This window comes from Dipodomys spectabilis, unplaced genomic scaffold, assembly GCF_019054845.1.
Source record: "Dipodomys spectabilis isolate Male_0828 unplaced genomic scaffold, ASM1905484v1 ptg000182l, whole genome shotgun sequence".
NCBI classification, from domain to species: Eukaryota; Metazoa; Chordata; class Mammalia; order Rodentia; family Heteromyidae; genus Dipodomys; species Dipodomys spectabilis.
Window position 1 is genome coordinate 572,501 of NW_024870859.1, and position 10,390 is coordinate 582,890.

General features: G+C 38.7%; 1 pseudogene; it reads right to left on the reverse strand.

Moving 5' to 3' along the window:
• Positions 1–1,084: 1,084 nt before the first annotated feature.
• LOC122121067 lies at positions 1,085–9,587 on the reverse strand (annotated as a pseudogene).
• Positions 9,588–10,390: the final 803 nt, after the last annotated feature.

Sequence of the window (10,390 nt, forward strand, 5' to 3'; positions counted from 1 at the left end):
GAATCTCACAGACTTTCCTGTCTTGACTGGCTTTGAACCACAATTCTCCCTCCTTAGTAGCTAGGATTACAGGCATGAGCCTGTATAGATGGTAAAACCTTTGACAGTTTGATTGTGTTGTTAGAACACTATGAATATTTTTAAAAACAAATGCATATTCTGTTGGCAGGTGGCTTCTGCCTGTAATCATGGCTACTCAGGAGGCTGAGCTCTGTAGACTGCTATTTAGAGCCATTCTGTTGTTGTTTGTTTCGGGGTTTATTTTGGGGAAGAGGTAATTTTAGAAATGAGGACATTGTCTGATACACAGCTAGTAAAAATCCTCTCCCATTCTGTGGATTTTCTATTTATGTTGTTAGCTATGTACTTTGCTCTACAGAAACTCTTCTGTTTGATTCAATCCCCATTATCTAGTCTTTCTTGGATTTGTTGTGTTTCTGCATTTTTACTTATGAAATTTTGACCTATACCCAGGAGTCCTAGTATTTCTCCACCCCTTCTTGTAATATTTTCATAGTATCTGGTCTTACATTGAGGTATTTGATCCACTTGGAATTGATTCTGGTGCAGGGTGATATCTAAGGATCTAGGTCCAGTTTGCTGCATGTGTATTTCCAGTTCTGCAAGCACCATTTGTGTTTCTTCCATCCCATATTTTTGTCTCCTTTATGAAATGTTAGGTGGCTTTATGTCTGTGGGTTCACTTCTGGGTCTTCAATTTTATTTTGTGATCCTCAGGCCTATTCCTGTACTGGTGGGAAGCTGTTTAAATTACTATCACTTTGCAATAGGGTTTGAAGTTTGTTATTGCTATTCCTCCAACAAGAATTTTCATGCTAAGGATTGTTTTTCCTATTCAAGGGTCTTTTATTAGTTTATGTAAATTTTTGGGTTGATTTCTCTGTACCATTACACCAAAATCTAGACATTCACACAGTGAAACCAAAGAAGGATATTCTTTAACAACAAAAAAAGATCAGAATTGTGATTTACTTTTATTTCCTTCATGAAATTTCACAGTGAATGCTGGGGTGCTGCTCAGAATCCTAAGGGTTGGGGCCCAGTTGGACTGGGCAGGTACAGGCTAGGCAGGCCTTTCTGGTGCTGTTGGAGGAGCACAGACTGTAACAGTAGGCAGGTAGGTGACGTTCTCTAAGCAGGAGAGCTGGTATTCAATGTCCTCCAGCTTAGGCAGCTCAATTAGGCCATCTCCTGACATAGTCAGGGAGTTGGCAGTCTGTTCAGTTGCCTAGGAGCTGCCCTCAGTAGAGATATGAGCCACCTTCTGCTACTCAACCTTTTCCGACACAAATCTGGCCCTCTCTGCTTCTTGCTGAGCCACATGTTTGGCTTCCACTGCTTCTGGGAACCCCTTCTGCAAGGTCAGATGTGTCAGACACTTCGCTCACTTGCCTGGAGACCAGCTTTCTCTTGGTGATCAGTTTTCTGGCATCAAAGCAAGCCACCACAGACTTGATGATCCCCGGGGTGATGGATGGCAGCACATGCTCATTGTAGTCCTCTCGGATGCTAGTGTATCTACATGGAAGCTGGCTCTCAACAGGACAGAAGAGGATGCACAGTATGATGTTAACTTACTGCAAATCTTTGCTACGAGTGATGGCAGGCATGTTGCAAGGCTAATGTGCCAGCCAAAGGTAAGTGATTTCTGTATCTAAGGAACCAGAAAGTGAGTTCCTTCCCCTACCACAATGTTCTGAACTCCATTGAATCATTAAAAAATGACAGCTCTGTGTCTAGCATCCACATTATATCAATCAGAGTTCACCACACCTTCTGGGATAGCTAGGGCCAGGCCAAACTTGCTAATAAACTCAAAATATTTTGGCACCTATGTTTCCTTCCATTGGACCCACTCACATCTGCTTCCACTCTAACCTCTTAGGAGAGCATCAAAAAGGCTATGGTCATATGATCATATAAAATGATGTTTATCAAAATAAACTAGAAGCAATGGTAACAAGTACATTTATGTTATTTTGCTGCTTTTTTTTCTTTTTTGCTATTTTTTCTGTAACTTTCCTCTTGTATTTAAGTCTATCTGTTTGAGAGAGGTTAAGGGGGAAGCACAGAAATGGTGGGACAAAGGGTGAACAAATGCAACAGTGATAGTAGACAAGATGTTGAAGATTAACTATGCAAATTTTGAGGGAAAGGGTCATGAGGAAAAAATAGGATAAAATGAGGGAAGAAGTGATGTTGTGACTTAAGTAATTGTAACCCTTCTATATATCATCTTTGCAATAACAACAGCAACAAATAAACCCAGTCCGGACAAGAAAGTCTTATCTCCAGTTAACTACCAATGAAGACAGAAGTGCAAATGTGGTTCTCATGGCAGAGTGCTAGCTTTGAGCATAAAAGCTTAGGAACAATGCTCAGGCACTGAGTTTAAGTCTCAATACTGGTGGTCATGCATGTGCACACACAAACTCACTCATGCTGTTAATTAACAAGAAAACTTTGTTTTTTGGTTTTTGTTTTTGTTTTTTTTTGGTTGGTCATGGAGCTTGAACTCTGGGCCTGGGATGTTTCCCTCAGTTCTTCAGCTCAAGGCTAGCACTCTACCACTTAAGCCACAGTGTCACTTCTGGTTTTCTGGTATTTTTTTTAACCCCAAGATAAGTATTCAATTTTTTTTCTTCCATGCAATTGTTTCTAACATATTTATAAGATGATTTCTTTGTTGCTTTGTATGTCCCTCCTCCACGGTATAACCCCTGCATTCACTGTATTTCATGTCAGTATAATTTGTGGAGGGGAAGGGCAAAAACAAATCGTTTAAATAGGGATACAGTTGGACCCATTGCAACAATGAGATGTACAAGCCGTTATGTCGAAAAACGAACTTTATAACTTTGGTCGGGGGGAGAATCTGGTAAGGGGGGGTATGGAAGGGATAGGAAGGAGAAACAAAGGAAGAGGCAACAATGCTTGATAAGAAATGTACTCGTCATCTTGCCCATGTAATTGCAACCCCCCTGTACAGTATTTTCACAAAATAAAAAAAATGAAAGATTCTCATGGACTTTCCTGTCCCGGCTGGCTTTGAACTGTGATCCTCAGATCTCAGCCTCTGGAGTAGCTAGAATTATAGGCGTAAGCCACCAGCACGTGGCAATAAACAAACTTTGAACTGCACATTTTATTTTCTTGAGTGCCACTACTAGGTTTTGAACTAAAGCTCTGGACGCTGTTTCTCAGCTTTTCACTCAAGGTTGACACTTGGCCATTTGAGCCACAGCTTCACTTAGGGTTTTCTGCTGGTTAATTGGAGGTTAGTTTCAAGGAATTTCCTATTGAGGCCAGCTTTGAATCTTGATCTTCAGAACTCAGACCCCAGAATAACTAGGATTACAGGTATGACGCACTAGCATCTCACTAAACAATATATTTTGAGTGGGTGAAATGAGTGGCACATGAATTATATCTCATAAAAGTTATTAAAATGTAAGAAAAACAATCAGAAATTGTTAAACTTATGAGTAAGTTTATGCAGTGATTAAAATGATACACAAAACATTATAACATTTTTATATACACAAAAATGAACTATTATGATATGATTCAGAAATACTCAACAGAAAGCTTCACTAATTATATTTGCTAATTTTCTTTCAAATAATTCATTTTTATTATTTTATAAAATAAACACTATTACGTGGTTTATTGAGATTTATTTATCCCTATTTAAACGATTTGTTTTTGCCCTTCCCCTCCACAAACTATACCGATATCAAATACAGTGAAAGCAGGGGTTACACTGTGGGGGAGGGACATACAAAGCAACAAAGAAATAATCTTATAAATGCTTTAGAAACAATCACATGAAAGAAAAAAACAATTGAATACATATCTTAGAGTTCATTTCCCTAACATCACCTTATCTGATCTTTCCTGCTTGACTCAGACATATACTAGTTATTGCAAATAAGGGAAACCATGGGACCTATGTTTCTTTGGGCCTGGCGTACTTCAGTTAATATAATTTTTTCCAAGCCTTTCCATTTCCTAACAAATGGGGCAATGTCATCCTTTCTGATGGAGGCATAGAATTCCACTGTGTATATATACCACATTTTCTTGATACATTCACCTACTGAGGGGCATCTGGGTTGGTTCCATATCTTAGCTTTGGGAAATAAGGCTCCAACAAACATAGTCATGCTTGTAGCTTTATTGTGGCCTTGTTTGTGATAATTTGGGTAAATAGCCAAAAGTGGGATTGCAGGGTCATAGGGGCGCTCTATGTGAAGTCTTTTGAGGAACATCCATACTGTTTTCCAAAGTGGTTTACACTCCCACCAAAATGCAGGAAGGGTCCCTTCTGTCCACATCCCCTCCAGTATCTGTTGTTATTAGAGTTCTTGATTTTAGCCTTTCTAACTGTGGTGAGGTGGTATCTCAATGTTGTTTTGATTTGAATTTCTTTTAAGGCTAGGGAGGTTGAGCATTTCTTCATGTGTATACTGGCCATCCTTCTTTCCTCTTCAGAGAAGTTTCTCTTTAAGTCTTTAGCCCACTTATTTATTGGGCAGTTGTTTCTTTGAGGATTTGTTATTGGGGGATTTAATTTTTTGAGTTCAAAGTATATTTTAGATATGAGACCCTTGTCCGTTGTATGGCTAGTGAAGATCTTCTCCCAATCCGTAGGCTTTCTATTGATCTTGCTAGCTATGTCTTTTGCCATGCAGAAGCTCTGCAACTTCATGCAATCCCATTTGTCCAACCTTTCTTTGATTTGCTGTGTTTCTGGGTCTCTATTAAGAAAATTTCGGTCTGTGCCAAGGAGACCTGGGGTTTCTCCTATTCCATCCTGTAATGTTTTCAGAGTGTCTGCTTTGACTCCTAGGCCTTTGATCCATTTGGAGTTGATTCTGGTGCAGGGTGATATATAAGGATCTAGCTTTAGTTTTCTACAAGTAGTTAACCAATTTTGGCAGCACCATTTACTGAAGAGGCTGTCTTTCTTCCATTCTATTTTTTTAGCTCCATTATTGAAGATTAGCTGGCTATAGGTCTGTAGGTTCATTTCTGAGTTTTCAATCTTATTCCATTGGTCCTGAGGTCTGTTCATGTGCCAGTGCCAAGCTGTTTTGATTAATATGGCTTTATAGTAGAGTTTGAAATTTGGTATTGATATTCCTCCAGCAGTATTCTTTCTGTTGAGGATTGTTTTTGCTATTCAGGGTCTTTTATTGTTCCATATTAATTTTTGGATTGCCTCTTCTATTTCCTTGAAGAATGAGGTTGGAATATTGATAGGTATCGCACTGAATTTGTAGATAGCCTTGGGAAGTATTGCCATTTTCACTATGTTAATCTTTCCAATCCAGGAGCATGGGAGGTTTTGCCATTTTTTAAGTTCTGTGTTGATTTCCTTTTTCAAGATTTTAAAGTTTTCATCATAGAGGTCCCTCAATTCTTTGATTAATTTAATTCCTAGGTATTTTACTTTTTTTTTTTTTGAGCTTTTCCTTTTTTTTTTTTTTAATTTACTTTTATTTTATTTGAGAACATACTGTACAGAGGGGTTACAATTACATGGGCAGGATAATGCATACTTTTCTTACCAAGCATTGCAGCCTCCTCCTTTGTTTACCCTTCACCTCCCTTCCCAGCCTCCCCCCTCCCCCCGACCCAATCATACACCCCCCCCCCCCCCCCCCCCCCCCACCCCCCCCCCCCCGCACACCGACATTGTAAAGCTGGTTTTGACATGACATTTTGTACTTCTCATTGTTGCAACAGGTCCACCTGAATCCTTAAACGACTTGTTTGTCCCCGTCTCCTCCACATGTTATACTGACATCAAATATAGTGAAAGCGGGGGTTACACTGTGGGGGAGGGACATACAAAGCAACAAAGAAATAATCTTATAAATTCGTTAGAAACACATGCATGAAAGAAACAAAAACATTAAAATACATATTTGAGGGTTTGTTTTCCTAGCATCACATTATCTGACTTTTTCTGCTTGACTCATACCTATACTAGATATTGCAAATAAGGGAAACCATGGGACCTATGTTTCTTTGGGCCTGGCTTACTTCACTTAATATAATTTTTTCCAAGCCTTTCCATTTCCTAACAAATGGGGCAATGTCATTCTTTCTGAAGTGGGCGAAAGTCTTAAAGAGAAACTTCTCTGAAGAAGAAAGAAGGATGGCCAATAGACACATGAAGAAATGTTCAACATCCCTAGCCATAAAAGAAATGCAAATCAAAACAGCATTGAGATATCACCTCACTCCAGTTAGAACAGCAAAAATCAAGAACTCTAACAACAACAGATGCTGGAGGGGATGTGGACAGAAAGGAACCTTACTTCATTGTTGGTGGGAATGTAAACTTGTTCAACCACTTTGGAAAGCAGTATGGAGGTTCCTCAAAAGACTTCACATAGAACTCCCCTATGACCCAGCAATCCCACTTTTGGGCATTTACCCTAATGTTTACAAAAAAGACCACACTAAAGCTACCAGCACAACTATGTTTATTGCAGCATTATTTACCATAGCTAAGATATGGAACCAACCCAGATGCCCCTCAGTAGATGAATGGATCAAGAAAATGTGGTATTTTACTTTTTGTGGGACTATTATGAATGGAGTTGCTTTCCTAATTTCAGCCACACTTTTCTTGTTGTTGGCATACAAAAAAGCCATTGATTTTTGGGGGGTAATTTTATACCCTGCTACTTTACCAAAGTTTTGAATCAGCTTGAGTAATTTGGGAGTGGAGTCTATGGGATTCTTTAAATACAAGATCATGTCTTTTGCAAAGAGGGATCTCTCCAATTTTTGATGTTGGAACTCAGAGCTATAAATGTGCCTCTGAGTACTGCCTTTGCTGTTGATTTGTGTGTTCACTTTTGTTAAATATCATGAAAAGAGGCTGGAAAGGTGATTCAATCATAGAGTGCTTTCCTTGCATGCATGAGGCCCTCAGTTCAATTCCTCACCACCACGTAAGCAGAAAAAGGCAAAAGTGGCATTGTGGCACAAGTGGTATGGCTGAAGAGCTGAGGGAAAGCTCTCAGGCCCAGAGTTCAGGCCCTACAACCGAAAAAAAAATATATGTATATCATGAACATTTGAATTTCCTCTCTAGTCTCTTCTATGACCAACTGTTGGTTCAACAGTTTGTGGTTCAGCCTCCATGTATTACAGGATTTTCTTTGGTTGCTTTTGTTGTTGAATTGTAATTTTATTCCCTTGTGGTCTAAAGAATTTGGGGCATAATTTCAATGTTTCTGAATTTGGACATTTGTTTGCTACCTAAAATGTGGTCAGTTTAGGAGAATGATCCTTGTGCTGCTGAGAAGAACATGTATTCTGATGCTGCTGAGTGAAATATTCAGTAGATGTCTGTTAAGTCTAGATGATCTATGCAGTTGTTTAAGTTTGAGTTTTCTCTTTTGAGTTTTTGCAGGGTTGACCTAACCAGCGGGGATAATGGTGTGTTAAAGTATCCAAAAATTATTGTTTTTAGATCTATGTGTGATTTGAGGAAAAGTAATATTTCTTGGATAAATTTGGGTGCTATTATTTGGTGAATAGATATTTAGAATTGTAATAATCTCCTGAAGGAGAGGTTGCTTAATTAGTATATAATGACCTTCTTTATCTCTTCTTGCTAATTTGCATTTGAAGCCTATGTTATCTGATATTAGGATAGCAACTCCCACCTGTTTATGGGGGCCATTTCCTTGTTAGATTGCATTCCAACCTTTCACTTTCAGAATGTGTTTCTTTTGTGGGCAAGATGTGTTTCTTGAAGGCAACAGATAGAAAAATCTTCCTTTTTGATCCAACTAGACAGTCTATGTCTCTTAATTAGAGAGTTAAGTCCATCAATATTGAGAATTAGGACTGAGATGTGTTTGGTAGTTCCTGCCATGTTAGACATCTTCTTGGGTCCCGTGCCAACTGGATCCTTCTTATGCTTCTTGGATTATCTGTTTGGGGGCTGTTTCTTGGCCTTCATTATGTTTTTGTTGGTTTTCTATGTGTAGGACATCTTTAAGTATCTTTTGTAGGAATGGTTTGGTGGAGATATATTGTTTCAACCTTTCTTTGTTGTGGAAGATATTTATTTGACCTTCTGTTATGAAGGAGAGTTTTGCTGGGTACAGTATTGTTGGTTTATAGTTGTTTGTTTTGGGGTCATGGCATTCATCATTCCAGGCTCTTCTTGCTTTGATTTTCTCTCCAGAGAAATCTGAAGTTATTCTGATTGGTTTCCCTTTATAAGTGATTGATCGTTTCTTCTTGACAACTTTAAGGATCCTTTCTTTGCTCTGAATTGATCCTGTGTGGATTACAATGTGACAGTAGGATGTCTTGTTCTGGTCTTGTCTATTTGGTGTTCTAAAGGCTTCTTGTATTTGAATAGGCCTATCTTTTTTCATATTTGGACAATTCTCTGCTAGGATCCTGTTAAATATATTTCCTAGACCATTAACTTCTGTCTGTAGTTGTGCCTATATACCCATTATCCTCAAATTAGGCTTTACAATGTCTACTAGATGTTGAGTAGATCTATCATATTTCTTGGATTTCTCTTGAAAAGCTGTCTGTACTTTCTCTGTAATATCTAGGCTGTCTTCAATCCCAAAGATTTGATCTTCTGCATGGTCTAATCTTATATCAAGACTTTTTTTTGGTCGGTCATGGGGCCTGAACTCTGGGCCTGGGAACTTTCCCTCAGATCTTCAGCTGAAAGTTAGTACTCTACCACTTGAACGTCAGCCCCACTTCCGGCTTTTTTTGCTTATGTGGTGCTGAGGAATCGAACCCAGGGCCTCATGCATCCAAGGCAAGCACTCTACCAATGAGCCACCTTCCCATCCCATGACTTTCTACTTTGTTATTTATTTCTTTTCCTTCTAATTGTTCAGACTTGATGGCTTCAATTTCCTTTTTGGAGCTTTGATTTAGATCTTGTATGGACTTCTTTTTTTTTTTTTTTTTTTTTGTCGGTTGTGGGGCTTGAACTCTGGGACTGGGCGCTGTCCCTCAGCTCTTCAGCTCAAGGCGAGCACTCTACCACTTGAGCTACAGCGCCACTTCCGGTTTTCTGGTGGTTTATTGGAGATAGGAGTCTCACGGTCTCTTCTGGCTGGGCTGGCTTTGAACCGCGATCCTCAGATCTCAGCCTCCTGAGTAGCTAGGATTACAGGCGTGAGCCACCAGCGCCCGGCTTGTATGGACTTCTTTGCTTCCTTAATTAAATTTTCAGTATTCATTCTCAAATCACTTAGTTGATTGGTTATGGTGTCTTTGAACTCCCTTTCCTTCTGTTGGGCTTTATTCAGCATCCCCTTTGTGGCCTCCCTGGATTTCTCCAGGTGTCTGTTTGGGGATTCCACGAATGCCTCAAATAATCTTTGTCTAGTCTCATCTCGCTCACACAGTTGCAATTCCTTTATTAATCTTAGATTAGCCTCATCACCCAAGCAATATTCCTGAAGTAATCTTTGGTTATCCTCATCACACTGTCGCATTTCCTTATCGAGTTCACTGTGAGACCTGTTCAGGCTTTCAAACTTTTTATTCTGCATTTTTACCAGCAGTGTTTGTAGAGTATTTTGGGAACTCTCCTCTGGGTTATTAATTGACTGTACTTTTGCCTAATTGTCATAAGCAGGAGTTGAAATACCTAGACTTACCATTTTTCTTGTATTTCTGCTGTTCTGCCCATTTGAGTATGATAGCGAAATTGATTCAGAACGAGAACACTATTTTAAGGAAAACATTAACCAGAGCCTTGTAGTTGCACTGATTGTTTGATCCAGTCAAAATGGGCACAGATATAATCTAGTTCAACAACAAACAGCTAGGATTCAATGGACTAAAAAAAATCAAGTAATGGGTAAGCAGACCAGAAGTTAGTAGGTTTGGGGAAAATTGTGAAGGGAAAATAAAATTGGATGAATGAAGGGAGGGAAACTGAGAGAGCGATTCAGCAAAAGGTCAGGGATAGCAGGAAAGGAGAAGAGAAGAGAGATAAAGAAAAAGGAAAAATAAAAACTGAAAAATAAAAATGTTAAATGAAACACTTAAAAATTATATAAGTATAAAGAAATAATTCTACAATTATGGAGTTAAGGCTGGGGGGTTATGAATTGAGTATTCAATATCTGAATTGTGTATGCATACAATGAAGGATAAGGTCTTATAATTAAAGACAGGTATATATCTGGGGATGAACAGAACAACGATTAAGTAAGGCAAAAAAAAAGTAATCCTAAAAGGACCAAAAGGCAAAAGAATGTAAAGAGAATATTAAAAGATAAGTAAAAACAAAAAAGGAACAACAAAAGAAAACAAAAAGAACAAAAAAAGCCTAAAATAAAAATGAAAA